Source organism: Mus musculus, chromosome 8 (assembly GCF_000001635.26).
Source record: "Mus musculus strain C57BL/6J chromosome 8, GRCm38.p6 C57BL/6J".
NCBI lineage: Eukaryota > Metazoa > Chordata > Mammalia > Rodentia > Muridae > Mus > Mus musculus.
In genome coordinates, this window is record NC_000074.6 from 80,284,292 (window position 1) to 80,305,872 (window position 21,581).

The following is a 21,581-nucleotide window of genomic DNA, read 5'->3' on the forward strand; positions in this document are numbered from 1 at the left end:
ATGTGCCTTGCGTCAGTATGTTTCTTGCTCAGCACACGTATCCAATCACTCTGAGTCAGAGGAAGCGGGCAACAAACTGCAGCACACCACCAGAAGTTTTTTGGTGTGTTTCTTTCTATGGAGTCCTGACAAATTCAGCTCAACTACACAATGCAAGGCTGACCAATACATGCATATTGTTAGCAAAGAATCCTTCATCACGTGTCCTTTCACATGATTGCTTTAGCAGAACATCCTCTTGCCTATGTCTGCTTCACTGAAATGTTCCTTCACAAGTCTGCCTTAGCCTTTCACACCTATGACCACTTTAAATGATCCTTCACATGTTTGCTCTAGCAAAGCGCCATCCAAATGTCTTTCCAAAGAACCGTTAGGTTTTCATTTCAGGTGGATCTGTCCTTAATGACCTGCTTCCTCCAGCTAAGTTCCACCTACCTAAGGTAACATGGCCTCTCACAATCACGCCACCAGCTGGAAAAAAAAATCACAATGAGCTTGCAGAGGGACATTTCAGATTCAAAACATGCCCTCTTTATTTCTAGATGATTCTTATTGCATTTTTGTTGCTGGATCCTGCCAGTTTTGATGGCCTCTGGGCCATGGAACATGCTGACATCAGGTATCCTGTGCAGAGGAAAGAGCTGTGCTTTTGCACCACTGAGCAGCACAGTGATTGACAGTGCTACACAGGTGTCCTCTTCTTGAAGGGTAAGAGTTTGCTTCTATTGTTCCTGGTTTGAGAATTTCTATTATGAATAATATTAGGTTGTGATAATGATTTTTCTATAACCAGTCGAGACAATCTTATTTCCCCTTCAATACGATGCATGGCATTGTTGGCTTTAATCATATGCAATTTTACATTTCCACAATATAGTATTCTATAATGGTCTGTTATAATTACTTTTACATATTACTGAACTTGAGCTGCTGATTTCTTGTATTATAACTGTCTAGTTTCTTCAAAGGTATTAATGATTCATTTTCTTCTAATGCTGACAGTGGTTCCATTATTAAAATACTTGATGTTCAGAGATAAGGACCTGAGTCTAGATCTCTAGCACTCACAGGAAAAAAACACTCACATTTAATGGGGCAGTGCACACCTATAAGTCCAGTTCTGGGAAGTCAGAAGCAGGAGGATCACTGGGGTTGGCTATCAGCCAGTCTGGATGAGTTAGTAAGGTCTAGGTTTAGCGAGAGATCCTATTTCTACACTAAGATGAAAAGCAAGAGTGTGAAATGACTCATGTCAAACTTTGGCCTCTATATATGTGCACACACATACACATGTATACACACATGACAGGCACACACAGGTACATACACACATACACAGTATATACACATGGTTGGCACACATGCATACACACCCATAGCAGGCATACACACCCATAGCAGGCATATACACATAAGTACACACATTTGGCAGGCACATACACACACACACACACACACACACAGAGACAGAAAGACAGAGACAGAAAGACAGAGACAAAGGGACAGGGAGAAACAGAGAGAGAGAGAGAGAGAGAGGAGGAGGATTCAATATTTTTGTATCTTCTCTAGTCACCATGAGTATTTTTTTTCATTTCAAAGAATGTTTTTGTTTTTAAATCTAAGCACAAAAAATATTTGTAGTTATTAATTTATTACTATAAATTAAGTTTCTGTAGTCCATACAACGAAGAGCCCCTTTCATTTCTGATATTGGCTTCAAGGAACTGGGTTTAGTTCCACTCATACCCATTCTTGGTTCATTGTCTGTTTTACTGATTGCCGCTCTTCTTTCCTCCTTCTCTAATCTCTGAGTTTAATTTTTAAATTCTCTGTTTCCTCCATTGTAAGGTGAAAAATCTAAAACAATTGATTTTAAGCATCCATGATCTCTAATATAAACATTTACAATTGTAATTTTTCTTCTAAATATTGCATTGTCTTAAATGTTAAAACATTACAACACATTTTATCATACTGTGCTCTTGTTTTAATTTAGTTCAAAATATCTCCACTCATCCCGTGCTTTCTCCTTTGACCGATGGGGCAGTTTAGAATTCTCGTGTGTATCCTTAGATACCTGGGAAGAGCACCCTGCTTTGTTCAGTCCGTTAGCTAATCCAAAGCTAATTTCCCCATAAAACACCATCATGACCATAACTAAAGGGGTGTCTAAGCAAATATTTGGCCACCGTATGGTCTACTTAAATCGACACATATATCAAACCATAATACCACCTATAAAGAAAAACAAACCTTAGTCTGCCCTATTTTCTTCATTAGATATATTCTCTTCCCATTTAATTATTTGTTTGTTTACACTCATTTATGAGCTTGTCTCCACTGAAGTCATAGATAGACTAAGCCTGGACCACTGCTCTGTCCACCACCACAGAGCTAATACTTCCAGGACACTTACCTATTTATAAGATTAAAATTATGAATAGCAGTGAAGTCTAGGTAATATAGGCACACATATTTGCTATACAGAGAACACTTAATTATGTTCTCTGCTTCATGCATTACATCAGAAGATTAACAAATAGTTGGCATTTTTTTCATAAATTCTATCCCAATATGTGAATTCTTGGGGTCAAATGTGGTTTTGAAGTTAATTACTCATTCTCTGAATTTACTTTTGTGAATTATAGAAGCCTTAAATCAAGTGCATAAATATTTGTACATTATTGTCATGAGAATGAAGGGACTTTATGTAGAATACTTGAAGTGAATTGGAAGAAGCAGTACACAGACTATTTTGATGCTGAAGAGAAGGTCAGCGAGGAGATTGAGAACCTGTGAGCACTCGATGTGACTGCATCACTACCACCATGTTGGTTTTATCTGTAGACAAGTAACTTTGGGGCTGCCCTGACCACAGAAGACAGTTTAGGGGCAGCCCTAGTGCTTTTGACCACTGACTGCACTCCATCAAATAGATCAAGCAGTCAACAGAACTGACCAGAGTGTAAAAGGTATATCCTCTGAATGCCAGCAGTTTGAAAACACTCAGGGAGTTTGGGTGCTGCCCAAGCATGTGAAATTTCAAACAAATAATTTTTCAACTTAAAAGAGTTAAAGAGAAAAAAAATGTGATCAGAATGGCCTTGACTTCTTTTCTGTTTCAAAGGCATTAACAGACCTTGGCTCCCATGTCAGGTGAGCATGACCTGATTACAGACATAGTCAAGTTCTCACACAAATGTTTTGGGTCTTTCAAACTCGATATTGATAACTTCAGCTGAACAAGAAAGACACCAGCATCTGGTTCTTATGACTGGAGTCTGTTTGTAGTTTAAAGGAAAAAGCATTCAGGAAAGAGCTGCAAATTCCTATTCTCAAAATCAAAGTCTGATACAGTTTTTCAGTACCTGAGCTTGTGTGTTACAAGTGACCTTGATGGCTTTATTCTGCCAGTACCACATATTTTTTACATTACAGTATTATGCTTCATTTCAGAATGTACTTAGATTTTTGTTCTAGTGGGTTTGGGGTGGCTTTCCTGTTATATACCTGTTTATTTTGCATAATATGCATATGAAAATATGAAATATATCATGCTTAGAGAACTGACTGGTCCCATTTTTAAATATTGGTCTTTTAATTGCAGAATATTTTTGTTATTAAAATTTCTACCATCTCTAATGGAGCAGGCTAAAGGACATCGTAACCAAGCATAAAGTATAAGATGACTTACAAGAGTGTGGCGTTCAAGGAGACACTGCAACTTTCTAGAGCATCAACTGTGCTTTTATTTCATTGTATTGTCCTAGGCATGGCTACCCCAGTGCTTCAATACTGCAGGTTCCCCAAATCATAAACACACACACACACACACACACACAGAGAGAGAGAGAGAGAGAGAGAGAGAGAGAGAGAGAGGAGGCTGAGGGTGTAGCTCAACAGTAAAGCTCTTTGCCCAGAATGTACAAAGTCTGGGTTCAAGTCCTAGCATCTACACACACACACACACACACACACACACACACACACACTCACACACACACTCACACACACACTCACTCACACACACTCACGCACATGCCATTTATGAACTTAATTAAAAACATAATGAGTAATTATTCGATGGAATAATTGTTTTAATTTTAATTTCTGAAGATTTGTATTCAGCTCTGTGGTCTTCTGTGCCCTTGGTTTTAACTCTCTCCTCTGTTCTCCAGATTGCCACCAACAGGACCAGAGAAGAAAAGATAGAAAAAAACTAAATGCAAATCTTTAATCTTTTATGGATTACATCTTCTGAAACAGTCCCATCAAAAGTAGTTTTAAGAAAGCAATTAAAGCCAGTGGCTAAAATTAGCCTGGGGATTATCAGTCCACATCATTTATCAGAGCTGTCTCTGGCCCATATAAGGAGATGATGAAGACCACAATCACAGTGGCTCCACGTGCCAGTTGTGTTCAGGAAGCCATTGTATTAAGTCTGAGAATGAGAGAGATGTCTGTGCGTGCAAATATCTATCTGCTTTATGATGGAAGTATTTTCCTTTTTATTTTTCTAATGAAAGCCATGGGGTATGAATCTATGTACGTTGTAATGTTGAGTGCCGTAATAAAATGACCTTTTCTCTGTATTTCCACTAATTGGCTTTTAAAATGCTTTTGATGTTGCCAAAGAGGTCAAAGATCAATGAGTGGCTTGTTAGTCTACATCATTTATTTTTATCAGAAAACAAAAATAAAAGCTATTGAGAAAAAAGAAAAAAACCAGAATTTTGAAAGACATCCACGGTCTATTTACCTTTGGCGGGCACAGTGATTTTTTTTTCCTTGGCTCCTCCAAGTATGAGCTGCCTAATCAGGGGATTAGCAAGTAGACTAAAGAAATGTAACAAAGTTTTGTGCAGCAGTAAGTATTTTCAAAGTGAAACTTTCGAAAAATCCATGGTACATTTAATGTCATTGAATTTTAAAATTCCAAGGTATTTCTAAAATCATTATCAAATAGCCAGAAGAAACGTGAGCCGGGCTATCACCGGACAGTCTAGACCAGTGGCTTTCCCTGTTTCAAGTCTGTGCCGAGAACAAAGTGTCAGGAGAGGGGACACTGAGGTGAAACATTTCCTTGGTTGCTAATTTTAAAATATGTAACCCTAAACACACAGTACACATGTGTCAACCCATGGAGGAAAGAACCAGTGGGCGCTGACCTCTTAGGAAACTGTTTGCAAATTCTATGAAATGAGAGACGCAATTCCTGTTATTTCCAAGAAGCGGCTGATACATAAACAGCTGATTACATTCACTGAAATGTGCTCGTTATGTTTTAAGGACAAAGATAAGAACATTCTGCAAGCATGGTAGATTGTGTTTAAATTAAACAATAATCATGGGTTTCAGGATTCCAAGGGGGGAGGCTGATGAGAAATAAGTCTTGGCCTCCAGGAATGGATGGGGTCATTAACCCTTAATGATCCTTTACCTAGAAGGAATGCTTTAGGCTGTGGGCCATAATTCTCTTAAATAATGCACCAAGGCTGAGAGGGGTGTTGGTAGCAGGTGTTTTAACTGCTATAGCTAAATAAGGACTCCTGGTCATCTTGAGTCTACTGTCCTACAAACAGACACATAACGAACAGACAGAAGGGTCCTGTTGTCTGTCAATATATGACAATACCCAACAGGGGTACCTTTATTCTCTTCCTATTTATTTATTCTGTCTGCTAACTCAATCAATAATCAGAGTTGTTTAACTATGACTTCACTGCAAGCATAGAAAAAAAAAAAGGTTCCCTTCGCAATGACAGCATTAAGGAAGAAACACACAAAGAGGCCATGTTACAGATGATTTCTCCATGTCATAGGTGATTTTAAACATGCTTTGGAGGTAAGTAGGAGAGCAGGTATCCAACCCTGAGAGGAAGGAATAAAGGAAGACAATGTATTCAAAATTAACTCGTTAAGTAACAGTTTACTGTCATGCCCATTTTTGGTTAGGAGGAAAGGAGAGACTGCATCCCTACCATCAAGCTGATGGGTTTAATTCCTACATTGCATAATGGGCCAGTTTCTATCCCACTGGTTTTGAATGCCTTCAGTAGCTCTGAGCTGTAGATAGATCCAATAACTCCACGTACATAATCTAAAATACATTTGGAGAAAATCCTAGTAGACCTTGACACTCAGATTTGTGTTCATCTACCCACCCCATCTCCCAAGCCCATTTCCTGTGGCCTATGGTTGGGTAATCATGCCTTTTTTAAAGACTTCAGACAAACTAGATAACCTTTGGCTCAGCATGTGCAATAGGAATTAATTTAGCAGAAGCTGTGGGCATTTTCTTTTAGTTTACATTGGGAAGTCCAGCTGAGGCTTGGCAGTTCATTAAGACAATTCTTTCCTAACTGATTATTTGGCCTTTCTTCTCACAGTAGAAATTGCTTTTTATTTATTTTATAACTATTTTGTCAGAGAGATCATGGAAAAGACATTAGGAAAATGAAAGGTAGACCAGTGTGAGTAACATTCTTAACGAAGATTCAATTTCCAGGGACTTTGAGCTATTATTGTCATGCTTTGAAACAAATATTGTCCCCATGTAAAATGGAAACAGAAAGGGGGCTGAACCTGTAAAGGTCCTGACCAGAACAACTCTCTTCAAATTGTAGACCAATAAAGTACTGCTTTCTCTTTTATTTCCTTCTTAAGTAAAGATTTTTGTAAGTGGTATTAGTGTGTGTCTGTGTGTGTCTGTGTGTCTGTGTGTCTGTGTGTATGTGTCTGTGTGTGTGTGTGTGTGTGTGTGTGTGAGAGAGAGAGAGAGAGAGAGAGAGAGAGAGAGAGAGAGAGAGAGAGAGAGAGAGAAGGGTGGGGAGAGAGCACATACAATATACCCATGTGCCACTGGGTACATGTAGAGGTCAGAGGTCAGTTGGTTCTCCCTTCCATAGAAGGTTTCAGGGATCAATGTGAGGCTGTGGGCTAGCAGGGCAAATGAGTTTACATGATGAGCTCTCTTCTGGACTTGAAGCTCAGGACCCACTTTAAAAGGCTGTGTGTGGTGCTTTGTGCATGCAATCCCAACACTGGGGAGGCAGATATTCAGGAGCCCCACCTACTTACTGAGTGCCTGGCCAATGAGAGAAGCTGTTTCAACACAAGCAGTGGACAGTGCCTGAAGAACAACATCACGATTGTCCTCTCTGTACACACACACACACGAAAGTGCACACACACACACACACACACACACACACAAGCATACCTCACATGCACTGAGTATGTCTTACTTCTACATGCCTAGATCTATAGGTTGTTTAAAAACATTTCTCCATCATTTATGTTCTTCCCCAGTGAAAATGTATTTATTATGTTTACATCCAGTGAAACATGAAGTCATCATAAATACCCTTATTTATTGTCTTTTTCTCCAGTCTACTTACAAATTTATCTTCTCATGATGCTTGCTGGGAATATTTTTATTCATGTCCTTAAGTCTGATTTGGAAATAAAGTAAGTCCACTGCTGTAGATGGTGATTCCGAACTTTCCTCTCTTGATGTCTTATGATGAACGTTAAGGAAAGCAATAGCCACAGTTTCAGAATCTGATCAATTCTCTCTATACCCTCCTCGTCTTGCCTGACTACCTGTTGAGGACCTCAGGAATGTTACTTGAAAATCATTGACTTTAAATAAACCATCACTTACACTGAGCGATTTTCTTTTTAATCTAGAAACCTTAATCAGAATCATACAGCCAAAATAATTTCTTAAGTTTAAAGTGTTGAATATCCTTATGATTCTTGGTTTTGTTTACATTTTGCAGGCTCTCTGCATATACTTCTGTAGAACAAGATTGCAACTGGAAAGCTTTTCAGCAGACCAGACACCAGCTGATACTTGAAATGCAGATTAAATACCCCACAGAAGGTCTTGTGTGCTTCTGCAGGGCTTGTGTGGACTTTGGAGGTAGATACTTAAACCCTGTTAGGAGCAAGAAGAATGCAGCTCAGTGGACTGGTGGAACTCCTCTTGATAACATCTCCTTTCTTGAGTGTCCCTCTCCTCAGCCAGGTGAGATCAATCGCTAACAGAAGGTAGAGAGTCAAACAGTGGATTGGACAGTAACACAGGATCTTACTTTTCAGAACCCAATAGAAGAAAATGAGATTTTTCTCATAGGCACTTTGGCAGTAGTCAACATCTCTCACACCTTGCCCATTTTCTGGTGGTACCCACTAGGGTACATGTGTTTCCATCAAGGACTTAGTGCTACCTCTACAATGTGCCCTTGCTCCCAAAGAAAAATAAGTAACACGAGGTGCAGGGACTGGATGCCTGAATAAAGGGTAAGTTTACAAGAACCACAAATCTTTAAGATCAGACCTCATAGCATCTATTAACTAATGTGGAATGCCTGGAAACTTCTGTGACAGTGTATGCAGAGAATATAAATAGTGGAGTACTATAATTTATTTCCCTTACATTGTATAGAATATAAAGGAAAGAAGTGCCTCCTGACTTAAAGCTTGGGACATTCCTATATCAATTTTAATAAGAGGAAATACTGACTGCTTCAAGGCTTTCCCATAAATCAGAAAAAGGAACCTACACCAGCCTGGCTGTGCACCGTCTAAAATATAATACACAGGCCTCTTTTCTGTGTCTGCCCACAAGCGTAGAGCAAGCCAGTAGTACTTGCACACAGGCTGGGTGGCAAATGATTGTAAAATAGTTTCTTCCTGAAGATAGTCTCTACACCAGTAGACTGTTACTCCAAACAGCAGCAAGATTCCTGCAACAGTGTCTTGCCAGAGATTAAAATCTTGGAAACTTCAGGTGCTCAGCACAGCTATTGGTCAGGTAAAAAAATGTCAGTCACTGACAAAAAGTAAGAAAGAAAATCCATCCCCAGGCTGTACTGACTTGACATGCTCATTGGTCCCAGAAGGTCAAAAGCATACCTTCCCTAAGTCATATAGGGTCAGAGGCCCACTGGACAATTTTTCAAAGAAGATGAATTTTCTGGTCTGAGCATGCTCCTACAACCCAGTAATGTTCTTCCCAAGGTTGTTCTATAAATATTCTGAATCTTTGCTTACCATATACAATTAGAAGGAAGTGTCCCACATCACTCCAGGTGCTAGATATCCTAAGCTAAGCAAACCCTCCAGGCACATCACTGTCCTGAAAACATAACCTTGCCCTTTGGCTGTGTGTGTTCTTGGTGACAGGAGAACACTTGTAAGTCAAGTTCATCTAAAGCCTTCTTTCCTTTAGGGAAGAGCTGTCCCCAGGGTGTACTTTCTCTTGCCTCTCCCTAGCTGCCTTCTCTGTGGCTTTGTGCTGTCTCTGCCTAGCTCTAAAAAGGAAAGTTCCTTCACTCTACCCTCTTGATGATCCTACATCTAAACCACCCCAAGGGGCTGGGTGGAATCCTATATAAAGAAGGAAAAGATGCTTAAAATATATCCCAGCCATCCAGGGAATGTTTTTAAGATAGCCTCACTGAGGGAGACATGGATCCATTTTTAGAGTCAATGTATGTGTGAAAACTGGAGTTTAGTCAGGGCTATATTACTGGTTATGTTGGTTTCGATTTTTTCCATGCTTGTGGTCTAATTAATTGTATTGCTTCTAACTTGATGATGAGATATAAACCACAATGTTGAATTAATCCTGGCACAAATCCCAGCTGAATTGTGCTGTTAATATGATGTGGTCATCTATTAGAATTTCTCCTCATATTAATATGATCTGGTAACCAAATGTTGAGAACCAGGCCCATAACTGTACCCTCAGCTTTGAAAGAATCACGGTGAATCTTTTCATGATTTGTGGCTCCGAGTTTGGAAAGGCCGGAGCTATGTGTTGTTTTCATGCATGTCGTGTTTTGCCAAGTCAGACATCTTTCCACATGGGATAAGATTATAATGGCATTGCAAAGTAGTTCTCTTGAAACCTTCTCAACCAGATTATGTTCTGCATTCCATTAAACCTGTGTTTGAAGTTACTAGGATTTGCTAAAATATTTGATAATGCCTAAGCAGATAAGAGATTATATGTTTTATGTATACAGAGGAAGGATTTGTTCCAGCATGGACACAGTGTATTAATTGGCCACCTACAGTGAGCAGTGTTTAATATCTGCCCCCACCCCTGGCCTTGCTCCTTCCTTGCTGCTTCTCAGGCAGAAGACCATGTGCGTACCCACTGAACTAAATTTGCTAACTTTCTGGAACACATTAAACAATGTGAGCTACTTGTGTCAAATTACATTAACTTCACTTCCAATGACAAGTTGTATATATCTGTAATAAATAGCCCCTCGGGGATCAGATCAAGATTAAGGGAGAGAAAGTATGCTGCTGCTGTAGTTAAGTAATTTACACTATCTCAGCAAATGCTTGCAAAGAAATGTGTACACCAGTAGGACTGGTTAATAGCATGGTAGACTCTGGTGACTCCACAGCAAAATTATAATCATTTGGCTTAGATTTTTTTTTCAAGAAAAATCTTTATATTCTATAGTGTGGAGCACTGTGATGGTCACCACATTAAAAGTGCCTTCACCTGGACTTTTGCACACCTCAGTATAGCTTAGGATGGAACATCAGCATCACCACAGTGTGATTCAGAATGCTGGAAGTGGTTAAGGGGAGTGGGACACAGGACTCAACAGTGGTGGTGGTCCTAAGGAAGTTTATTTAAAGTGAAACATTTTCATTGATGTTTTCATTCTAGACCAAAGGTTTTAACTAGTCAGAACAACCTAGAGCAGAAAAATAACAATAATTTTAAATGGAATACAGTGAAGTTGGGAAACTGGCTCAGATTAATTGGTGTGTATGCAGGATTGAATGAACAAGCCAGAAGCTGGACAAAATGATGCTCACTTGTAATCCCTGTTCCCTGAGCACTGAAACAGGAGAATTAAGAGTTCCAGGCATTCTGGCCTTTACAGTGAGACTGTTTCAAAACAACAACAAAATCTAGCGACTCTTAGAAAACTGGTCAATTCACCAATGATGACTTATAAAATAGTTACGGGCATGTCAGTCTGATCTCACAGGATGACAAACTCTGTCCTCTCCTCCAAAGTACAGTCCTGCTCCAGATTTGGATTATGGCACTGAGTCCCTTGTGCATGAGAGGTATTTGAATGATACTCATGAATGTCAGTTGGCTCTTGGGATGGTTGTACTGACTTCTATGACAAGTGGTAGTGTGGACGTTCTGCCAGTGTAATTCATAACTGTCCCGCCTTTCATGAAAGCTGTGGGAAAATGAATGGCTTTCATTCATCTATGTCTGAAGTTAGAAGGAAACACTGATTGACAGATGAGAGCCACTCCACTTCCTGCCTGCCTTTGCAGAGGCATCCCTGCTTGGAGAATTCACCATGACTAGTTGCACTTGAACATCAACCATATCCTTACACGAAAGTTTAAAAACTGAATCCAACATCTTTGAAACCATCCAAGAACATAGCTGTGGCTTTAACCACTGCCTCAACCATGTTGATGCTGTAGTCTGTCAAGAGCATGTCACAGAGAGGTATAGAGTTTTCCTGGTTTGTTATATCATGAGGTCCCTGTGTGAACTTTTGAATACCTTGACAGTATACATCAGAAAAAGTAAACAACAACAACAATAACAACAACAACCAGAGTTTCTTGGTGCTGCCTTGTGGGGTAAAAATATCCTCACTAGAGCTACTAGATGTTTCCATGTTCCAACATGGTGAGTGGAGATGACTTAGCTCCAGTATAGGATCAATGAGTGCCCTCTACTATCAAGTTGAGAGGTCCTATCTACTCAGTCTTTCTCTCATTGAGCCTTTCTGATAAGCTACTAGAAATCCAGAAAGCAGTTTGGAAAACCTTTCTATATCTCTTCCCCAGCTTGCTTTCTCTCATTAGAGAAGCAGTCTTAACCTGGGGAAATGGTTCCTACCTTGGTATTTCCCATTCCTGAGCAGCTGCTACTGTAGTCTGGGTGGATCAAGCTTTGAGGGGAGGAGAATCAGCCACCTTTTCTCTCTGCCCACTTCTTTTCCCTATCCGTCCCTGCTATAATGGGCCTCAGTCCACAGCTACCTAGACTGAGTTGATGAAATATGGAAAGTTTTGACATAGATCTTTGTTTTTTGTTTGTTTTATCCAGAAAGGGTAAAGAAGTTTTTTTCCTTAAAAAGATTATGTTCTGGGCTGGTAAGATGACCGAGTGGGTCAGTAAAAGTATTTGTTGCATGAGCATGAAGACACAAATTCAAATCTCAGCACCCACATTAAAGAGCCAAGAGTAGTCTCGAACACTTATAATTCTGGTGCTGTGAGAGGTGAAGACAGGAAGATTGCTGGGAAAGGTTGACTGCTAGCCTCGAAACCTAGTGCAGACTGTGGTAGCACAGAACACTTGTAACTTGCTTTAGTTCACACAGATGCGTGCATCTTAAAACACATGTGTACATATACCTCTTACACAAATATTGCAATATCCATGCACATATATGCACACCGATTAAGAGAAGGAGACATGTAGGTAGATAGGTAGATTGATAGACAATAGATAGATAGATAGATAGATAGATAGATAGATAGATAGATAGATAGATAGTAAATGACAGATAATAGTAAATAGGTGATAGATGATAAGTAGAGGTGATATAATGATAGACAGACAGATGACAGATGATAGATAGATGATAGATAGATAGATAGATAGATAGATAGATAGATAGATAGATAGATACTATGTCTTCTTCTTTTTAGCATGTCCTCCACATTTATGTGTATTCTTTCTCACACTGAGTAATTGACAGTTTCTTGGGCTAATGAAAGCTCTCCTTCTTTCCCAAAATCTAACTTTAGAACATCTGACATTGTCCCCCCCCCAAATTTTTAATTGTCCAGAAAATTTTGAAATTTCAAGTGCATTTTAATAGATTCCTTCTATCTGAATTATCACTTCTTACAGACACATCACCAATAGACTTCTGTTTGAGGGCTTAGCTCTGGTCATCCTATTCTCTGTATTATCTCTATAAATATAAAGAAGTGATTCTTGACCCTCATTGTTATTAACTTTATTTTTAGAACAATTAATATAAAGTGAATGCAAACCTGTGGAGACTATCCTTCTTGTCTGCACCTGTTTAAATTATACGAGGGAGAAGCTTTAATAATTGTAAGACATACCATAAAATTGTCCTTTAAAGTATTGTTTCCACTCAAAAGAGACAAGGAATTGTCTCTTGCCTTTGTACACAACTCTAATCTTCAAAATAAATTTATACAAGTGACATTTTATGAGGAAGGGTAGTTTGTGTAAAATCAACCACAAAAATGAGCAAAGTGGTATGGAGAGATGGCTCAGCCATTAAGAGCACTGACTGCTCTTCTGAAGGCCCTGAGTTCAAATCCCAGCAACCACATGGTGGCTCACAACCATCTGTAATGAGATCTGACTCCCTCTTCTGGAGTGTCTGAAGACAGCTACAATGTACTTATAATACATTGAATGAATGAATGAATGAATGAATGAATGAATAAATCTTTTTAAAAAAAATGAACAAAATGATAATCTCCCAAGATGTTTAAGTTAATTGGGCTAAGGGATATAAAAGGCTATCCCCCTAGTTTTTCCAATTAAGTGCAAGCTTGTGTTTGTCCCATTTCATATTTTTTAAATGAAGCACAGAACTGCCATGGAAACTTTTTTTGTTTTTTGGTTTTTTGGTTTTTCGAGACAAGGTTTCTCTGTATAGCCCTGGTTGTCCTGGAACTCACTCTGTAGACCAGGCTGGCCTTGAACTCAGAAATCCACCTGTCTCTGCCTCCCGAGTGCTGGGATTAAAGGCATGCGCCACCACTGCCCAGCTCTCCTCCCTTTTGGTTTGACAAAGGTCAGGGCTCCCAACTCTAACAACTCTGTGATCACCTGCTGCTTCTGGCTTTGACTGGACAGCAAATCACATTTCTTCAGCAGGACAGTTTATTTTCCACATAAGAAAAGTATTTTTAATTAAATCTGTTTTTAAAATTATAGTAAGTTCTGTTATTTTTCAGGATTTAGATTTGATTTTTTTAAGATGTACTTATTTTTATTGATGCGGATTTGTGAGTTGTTACACACCACACTCCTGCAGGTGTCAGTGCTGCAGGAGTCGGATGTTTTGGAACTGGAGGTATCTGTGAGCATAATCTCCCTGATGGTGCTGGGAACTAACTTAACCATGGAGCCGCCTCTCCAGCCCCACACCATTGTAGGTTTAATATGCTACGCCAGGTTTGACAAACTTCTGCTATTCCCAAAAAAAATGTCTCCTGGTGGTGAATAAAACTAAACATTCTCCATAAGTGACATGGACAGCAGCTGAGGAAATGAATAAGCCTGTGAGAGCCGACCTGAGTTACCCCCACTGATGATGCGCAGAGAACAGCAGCCATTGTTAGGCTCTCCATACTCCTCAGTCAGAAGGCACTCCCAAAGCCATGACCGGCTCAAAACACTGAATGCTCTTAGAATGCTGACTCTGCAAGTCTGCATGCTTTCTGCCTTCAATAAAAACCACCTAGGCAACTGCTCTCTTTTCAATTTTCCTGTTGCAGAAAGACGATATAATAATCTTTTTCTTCTCTACAATGATGCTGGGGAAATAGTTAAAGGCTGGACAGTAATAAGAGAGCAATTATAACAGATTATACATGGCTGAACATTCACTGACATGTCTCGGTAGAATACACCCAAGATGATTTTGATATGTGAACTGAGAATTCTGGTGGGAAAAAAAAAAAAAAGCAACTTCACAAGAGTCAAAAGACAAAGGAAGACATAATTAATCGAACTGGCTTCTAAGATAAGCCATGAGAGACCTATTACATTACTTTTACTGAAGGACTCAGTGCCCTAAGATCTCTCCTGGGATGGGGAGAGGACTTGACAGTAGATATACATCGTATGTAAATGACAACATGTTTTTGTGAGCTACTAAAGAGTTTACATGTAGGAAAACAGCCAACATCAAGTACATATCATGTATGTTACTATGTCACTTTAATTTAAGACGGCCATCTCCACAGAAGTAGAATTTTTCCACATTCTCTGAGACTTCAACCCTTTTTTTCATGCCCACCTTGAGATGCCAGTACAAACAGGGAGTCCCCTTGGCCTCAAAGGGAGCTCTGTGCTTAGGTTTGCTGGTTTGAACATGGAACAAAATTTTAAAAGGGACATGAAGTTCTGAATTCCACCTGATTTAGTTGGCTTAGTATCTACAGATATTTTTCTAAAACGACCTATTTTTTCTTGCCTTAGTTTGTCATAAAAGCAAAAAACTCAAGGAAAATATGGATTTCACATTATATTACCAATTTACAATAGTTTACGTCCAAAAATAAATCAAGTTTCTGTGGGGGTCACAGATATCCCAGACTTAGCTGTCATGCATTTTCAAAAACCTGTTAAATACCTTTGTTGTTTTCCTTTTGAAATTTCAATGAAAATAGCCTTAGAGTTGTATCAAGTGCAACCCAAATAAAGCAAAATAAATTACAAACCTACCACGAATACAAGAATTATGCGGACACCATCTAAGTTACTTTAACGTAAGATATAAATCCAGAGATTTCTCATGCCATCATTTTGTAAATAATTACAGTTCTGCTGAAACTGTTGTATAAAGTTTACATGGGAGGTTCAGTGCACCCTTGCGCTTGTTTAGAACATTCGGAACCACCAGAGAGCTGTTGATATATGGCCGTGCATTTCAGTGCCTAAGACATCTACTACATGGGAGCATAATAAACAGGGCATAAAGACAGGTTTGTGCAAGCAGTTTGGAGTGACCTTTTTGGCAGCTGAAATCCATCTTGAGTACATGGTGCTGATGTGGACGGACATGTAAACTTAGTCTTGTTACCATAACTACTATTCTACAAATATACTCAGATGCCCAAAATGTACATCACTCTTAGGAAAGTGACTTTAAATGGAGAAATGTAGCCAAGGAAAAACCATTCAGATAAGATCAAACCCCATCTATTACCAAGCAATCTCTGGGATCAGTTAACAGACCTGTTGAAAGCATACGGTCAGGTAGACTTAATCCACAAGGTAACAGAGCTATGATCCTCTTTATGGCTTATTTAACGTTTTTGTTTTCATTTTATTTTGCTTTTTGATATATATTTTGATGGGCTTTTAACAAAAGCAACAGAAATGCCCTAGTTTCTTGCTTCCTCAAATAGAGTTAGCATAAATATGTTCAAGTCAATGGAGTATGCCAATATATTGAAATATAATCACAGATAGACTTCCTAATTGTTTGAAAAATAATGCAGGCACTTGAGTATTACATTTGTACAACTGGACCTTAAAAAACTTTCTAACTTTGAGCCTGGTATTAAAATCTCTCTAAACCAATGTGGTCAGCTTTGTCTGGGGTCCCTGGCACTCTGTCCTGGCTAGCATGATGTTCCCAGGGAAGCAATCGCAAGGGGACAGTCCTGAGCTACCAAACTGATTTGAGTCCAGCAAATGAATTTGGCTTGTGTTTTCTTCTGGTCATAGACCACCAATGACATCAGCTTTAGCGTTCCCGTGTGGCTGGTGTTTCGGAGAATGTGGATTCCCTTCATGTTGATTCAGGTACTTGATGACTGTGCCTCCTGTTTCTTCTGGAATGATTCTCACTCTCTCAGAAAATGTTTTAAGCTTATCTTCGGTTATTTGCTAAAAAGAAAAAAAAATCATTGGAGATCACTAAAGAAGCATAATTATCTCTGCAATTAATAAGAAATCCGAAATCAGCAGAACTGTCAAACAAAACTCTCCTCCCTGGCCACTTTAAAATGATAGATTATAAAATAGAGAGAGTGCTATACAGGCCGGCAGAAAGCTTAGTCTCTACTTGTCTGGTTGCCAAAACTCAGGCTCTCCTACTGAAGTCAAATCTCCTTGTCCTCTCTGCAGGCCATACTCTCTGCTCATCCATGAAATCTGAGAAAACAGTCGTTAGTTGGATGAAGAGATTCGATGCAGTTTTCCTCTCTCCTTTACTCAAGTGAAGTGAGGGCAGAGCACACAGCTCTGGAGGCCTGGTGAAAGAGGCCTAAAAATCCCTTCCTGCTCAGGAGACGGAGGCAGCAGAAGGGTGGTCCATGTTCAGCCTACTCAACTTAACAAGACCCTGTCTCAAAGCAAAAATAAATAGATGTAAAGTGCTTGGGTGTGGCTCAGGGACAGAACACTTGTTGAGCCTTGCAAGGTTCTGGGTTCAAGGCACCAAATGCTTCAGAGAAAACAGGACGTCTGTATACAGGCTCGAACCTGTACTTCACTGGCTTGACTGGCCAAACTGAAGTTGGTATTTTTTAAAAAACTCTTCAAGCAAAGCTTTATTTAAAAAAATATGACATTATTATTCTTGAGGGCCTTATAACAGACAGTGGGGACTCAGATAGAATAAAGGGAAAAAGAAGGAAGTCAGACAGCTGTGTATTATTTCTGATCCTGGCCATGATGCAAATAGCTCCATTGTGTCATGTCCTCCTCACCCTGATAACACTCCCCCAACTCTGAAACTGTGAAGCAGAATAAACATTGCCTTCCCTAATGTGTCTCTCTTAGGTACTCTGCCATTTAGTAAAAAACAAACACACAAAAAACCCAAAAAAACAAAAAACAAAAAATGAAAACAAACAAACAAAAAAAAACCTGAGAGAGAAAATTAGTTCAGAAAATAAGGCCAATGCTGTGACTCAGTATGGTTCTGATGCCCTTAGTAGTTTGTGGGTGAGATTCACAAGATAGTGAAGTGGACTAGAGAGAGTCCAGCATATTGTAAGCTGAGCTTAATGAGTGGTCCTGGAAGGAGCTCAGAAAACCAGCATGCTCACAGACACTGCGTGTATAAAAGATGTGCTTATGGTGTTTCTGATGAGAGACAAAGGGAAATGGATTACAGCCATTCATATTCCATCTGATAATTGTCAACATTTTGCCAATGTCCTGAGATCTTGTGGGAACAACAATTGCAGGTTATAGATTAAATATTATGAGGGACTAAATTACGAAGCTACATTAAAGCTATCATATGGACATTAATAGCTGCCTTTTTTGCAAGATTTATAGGTGCAATTAAAAGTCCCAAGGTAAACTAAAAATGTTTGAAAACTTGCACTTTGTCCAAATGACAAACACGTTTAAAGTGGAGCCAAAGGTGGAGGTATTGCTTAGCGACAGAGCACCTGTGTAATATATACAAGACTCTGTCTTTATCCCTTGCACTAATTTGGGTACCAAGAAAGATGCCATTGTTAACAAGAGTGTGGATATTAAAAAGTCATCAGGACAGTAGGAAAATTACCTGAAAGTATCTAAGGAATTGGCCTATTCTCTAACCTCAGAATCAAGCATATAAAGGTTTTCTCTCATTTCAAAGACTTTGTTTTCGTAAGAGAGCTCCAGGGTACCCCATATGTACCAGCAACTTAGGGAATTGTTTCTTTTTTTCTAGGTACCCCGAGATTACTGGATCCATGCCCTAAGATGACCTCACTACTACTTAAAGTCACAACTGGTCTTGACACTGTCCACATGATTGTCATTTTTTTTTCAGGCATTCTGAGTGCAAGAATCACAAAACCAAGAAGGATTCCAAAGGAAACCTTAGGCTTTGTAAGCAATGAGTAACAGCAGGTCAAGGAGAGCCTTAAGGAAGTCTCTGGGAGGGCAATCAGTGAATCTGTGAAGGATAGATGAACACATAATGGAGAACTCAGGATGTTGGCTATTCTAGGAAGATGAACCATGTGCTAAAGAAAAAAGGGGGCAGTGGGTGGAACCACCCAAGAGAGATACCATGAAGAGTGCCAATCATAAGGTATCAAGAACAGTATTGACAAAGTCAATTAAAATTAAAATTAAAATTAAAGGCAATTAAAACTACTATCCAAAATGCTTCAGACAATAGACACAGAGGTACAAGATTTATTCTCTCCCTTTCTAGGTTTTATCTTGTGTTGTTAAGAGTTAACTTGATTATAGTTAAGAATTTTCCTTTAGTCTAAGAGTATTCCACTTGGCCCCTTACAACAGTATTCTAGTTGTTAAGACTATAGAGACTCTTAGAGATGGATCTAATGCATTTTACATTGTGAGAGAATCATGAGAATTTAAAAGGCCAGGATTTAAATATAGATTAAGATGTGTTCTGACATCAAATTAAGAAAGGGTGGTGATTCTTGACTAGAATAAATGTAACTAAGAGAGTGATACAGCCTAGGGGTATCTGTGAAAAACTTTTCAGGAAGGATTCACTAATGGTAAAAGATCTTTCATGAGTCGGTATAACACCATCCATTGACTTGGAGGTCTGACGGAGTAAAGGGGTAGATGAGAAAGTCAGGTAATGTGAGCACTATGTCTACTGCTTCCAGATCTCATCACCGAGCTAGGATGCTCTGCTGCACCCTCTCTTCATGATGTACTGAAACCCTAAAAGGATGACACAGAACAAGCCTTTCCCCCTTTAAGTTAGGTTTGTCTGGTTATGAAAGTCTGCAACTTAATGAAGCCGCTAACATTTCTACTTTTTCTGGTTATGAAGCAATGTTTTAAAAATGTCATTGTTGAGATTCTATGCCCCAGTACAGGGGAATGCCAGGGCCAGGAAGCAGGAGTGGGTGGGTTGAAGAGCAGGGTGGTGGTGGTGGGGGTGGTATAGGGAACCTTTGGGATAGCATTTGAAATGTAAGTGAAGAAAATATCTATTAAAAAATAAATAAAAAATAAAAATGTCACTGTTGAGAATTAAACCAAATGTGAGAGATAAAAAAACAGTGTATATGTGTGTATGTATGTATGTGTGTATGTACGTATGTATGTATATATTATGTACGTATGTATGTATGTATGTATTATGTATGTTATTCTCTAACTCTTTCCTGTCTCTGTACCTCTAATCAAGAAACTCATAATTTTAAGGTGTCAAATGTCTTTGACATTGACAATAACACCAACAAAGGTTTTGTCAAATGTTCTAGAGTTATAGAACAGTTTATGTACAATGCTTTTCAAATAGTAAAGGAATACAACATTGGCATAAATTCAATTTCTACATGTCAAATTTCTTCATTTTAAGGAGTTCATGTTCTTAAGTAAGGTCAGAAACCTTTAAAAGAAATGATGACTTTGAAATATGGGCATGAGTCCTTTAGGAATCCTTCAGAGAAACTCATAGACCCCTTAATAACTGTCTTGGAAAACAAGTGCATCTAACATACAATGAAGGGTCATTTTCCTATTTCCTCTTCTGCAAGAGCTCAGGCATGTCTCAGCTGCTCTACAGCATCACCTGGGTTCCAGGTGCCTACAGTGTGCCTGATTCATCTTCAGTTTGTGTCTTTGTCAGTCACCAACCACAAGAGCACCCTCTGTTTGTATGATGACCATAGCTCTAGCCATGGTCTACAAAATAGAGAGAGAGAAAGAAAAGATGTTTCAACTATTGGAGAGTTTTTAGAAGTCTACTTTTCAGCTTCCTTATATCAATCCTTGTTCTTTCCTGTCTGTGAAGAAAGCAGAAAAAAATGAAAATATGCATCTATCTATTTGACTTTAGTAGAGATAGTATAGATATTATATACTAAACATCTACTAGAGTATCTACTGCTGCTTTAGGAATTGATGGGATTCTAGCAAGTAACACAGAATAAGAGGTTAACAAAATCAGAGACTTTAGGTTATCAACAAGACAAAAATAAATGCTCCAAAGACCTACAGTACCACATGAAATTAAGATGAAAATACGGTAAAACACAGAGAATATAAAGGTTAAGACTATCCAAGATTCCCATCTGTGTTTAGTATCTGAGATTAGGTGTAGTAATACCAAGTTATGAAGGGAGACAAAGTTGTGTCCATTCAATCAACATTTAAGAAATCTCTTAAATATATAATAAATTTGAAGATAAATATGTCAGGACTTAAAGAAATTAACACATACCCATCTTAAAAATAACTTAACAAAAATTTGTCTCCTAGGCCAGATCTACAAAAAAAGTGATAATGTTCCTTAACCCAAGACCTGATACATACTTAAGAATTCTATGACAAAGGATAAAAACAATTGGGATCATAGCAGCAATACTCCTGTAACACCCAGTGCTCACTCACACAAAGGAGCTTCATATCCACTGAGCTATTGTAGACTTTCTGAGATGTGCAAAGGAACATTTACATTAAGCATAGACAGGGGCTCAGGGTGGCTGAAGCCATCCTCTGGATTCTTTCCCAGTGGTCATCTGGCAAGAAACCCAAGCACAACATCATAGCCCAGGATAGGTTTGGTTTTAGTAATACAGTTGACTGTCACCGAAGTGCAGAAAGAGCCAATGCTGATGAAGATTTTGAGAGCATGGGCCTTGGCAACTGCTGAAAGAGTCTGGCTTCTCAACAACTGTCCATGAAGATCCCCAAGCTACTCAGTGAAGGCTTAGTCAGTGATGTCACCACTGACATCATCATGGCCAATCCATTCCTAATTACAAATGGACTAACACAAAATTGTTTCATAGGTCACTTTTTATTAAATCCATATCCCAAAGCTGTGTTCAAA

At 39.0% G+C, this 21,581-nt stretch overlaps 1 long non-coding RNA gene across 1 annotated transcript; it reads left to right on the forward strand.

Moving 5' to 3' along the window:
* The first annotated feature begins 551 nt into the window (after nucleotides 1-551).
* On the forward strand, nucleotides 552-18,778 carry Gm39208. Its single transcript, XR_878961.1, has 3 exons — nucleotides 552-708; nucleotides 7,785-8,032; nucleotides 18,480-18,778. It is a non-coding gene; the product is annotated as a predicted gene, 39208 (long non-coding RNA).
* The last annotated feature ends 2,803 nt before the right edge of the window (nucleotides 18,779-21,581 follow it).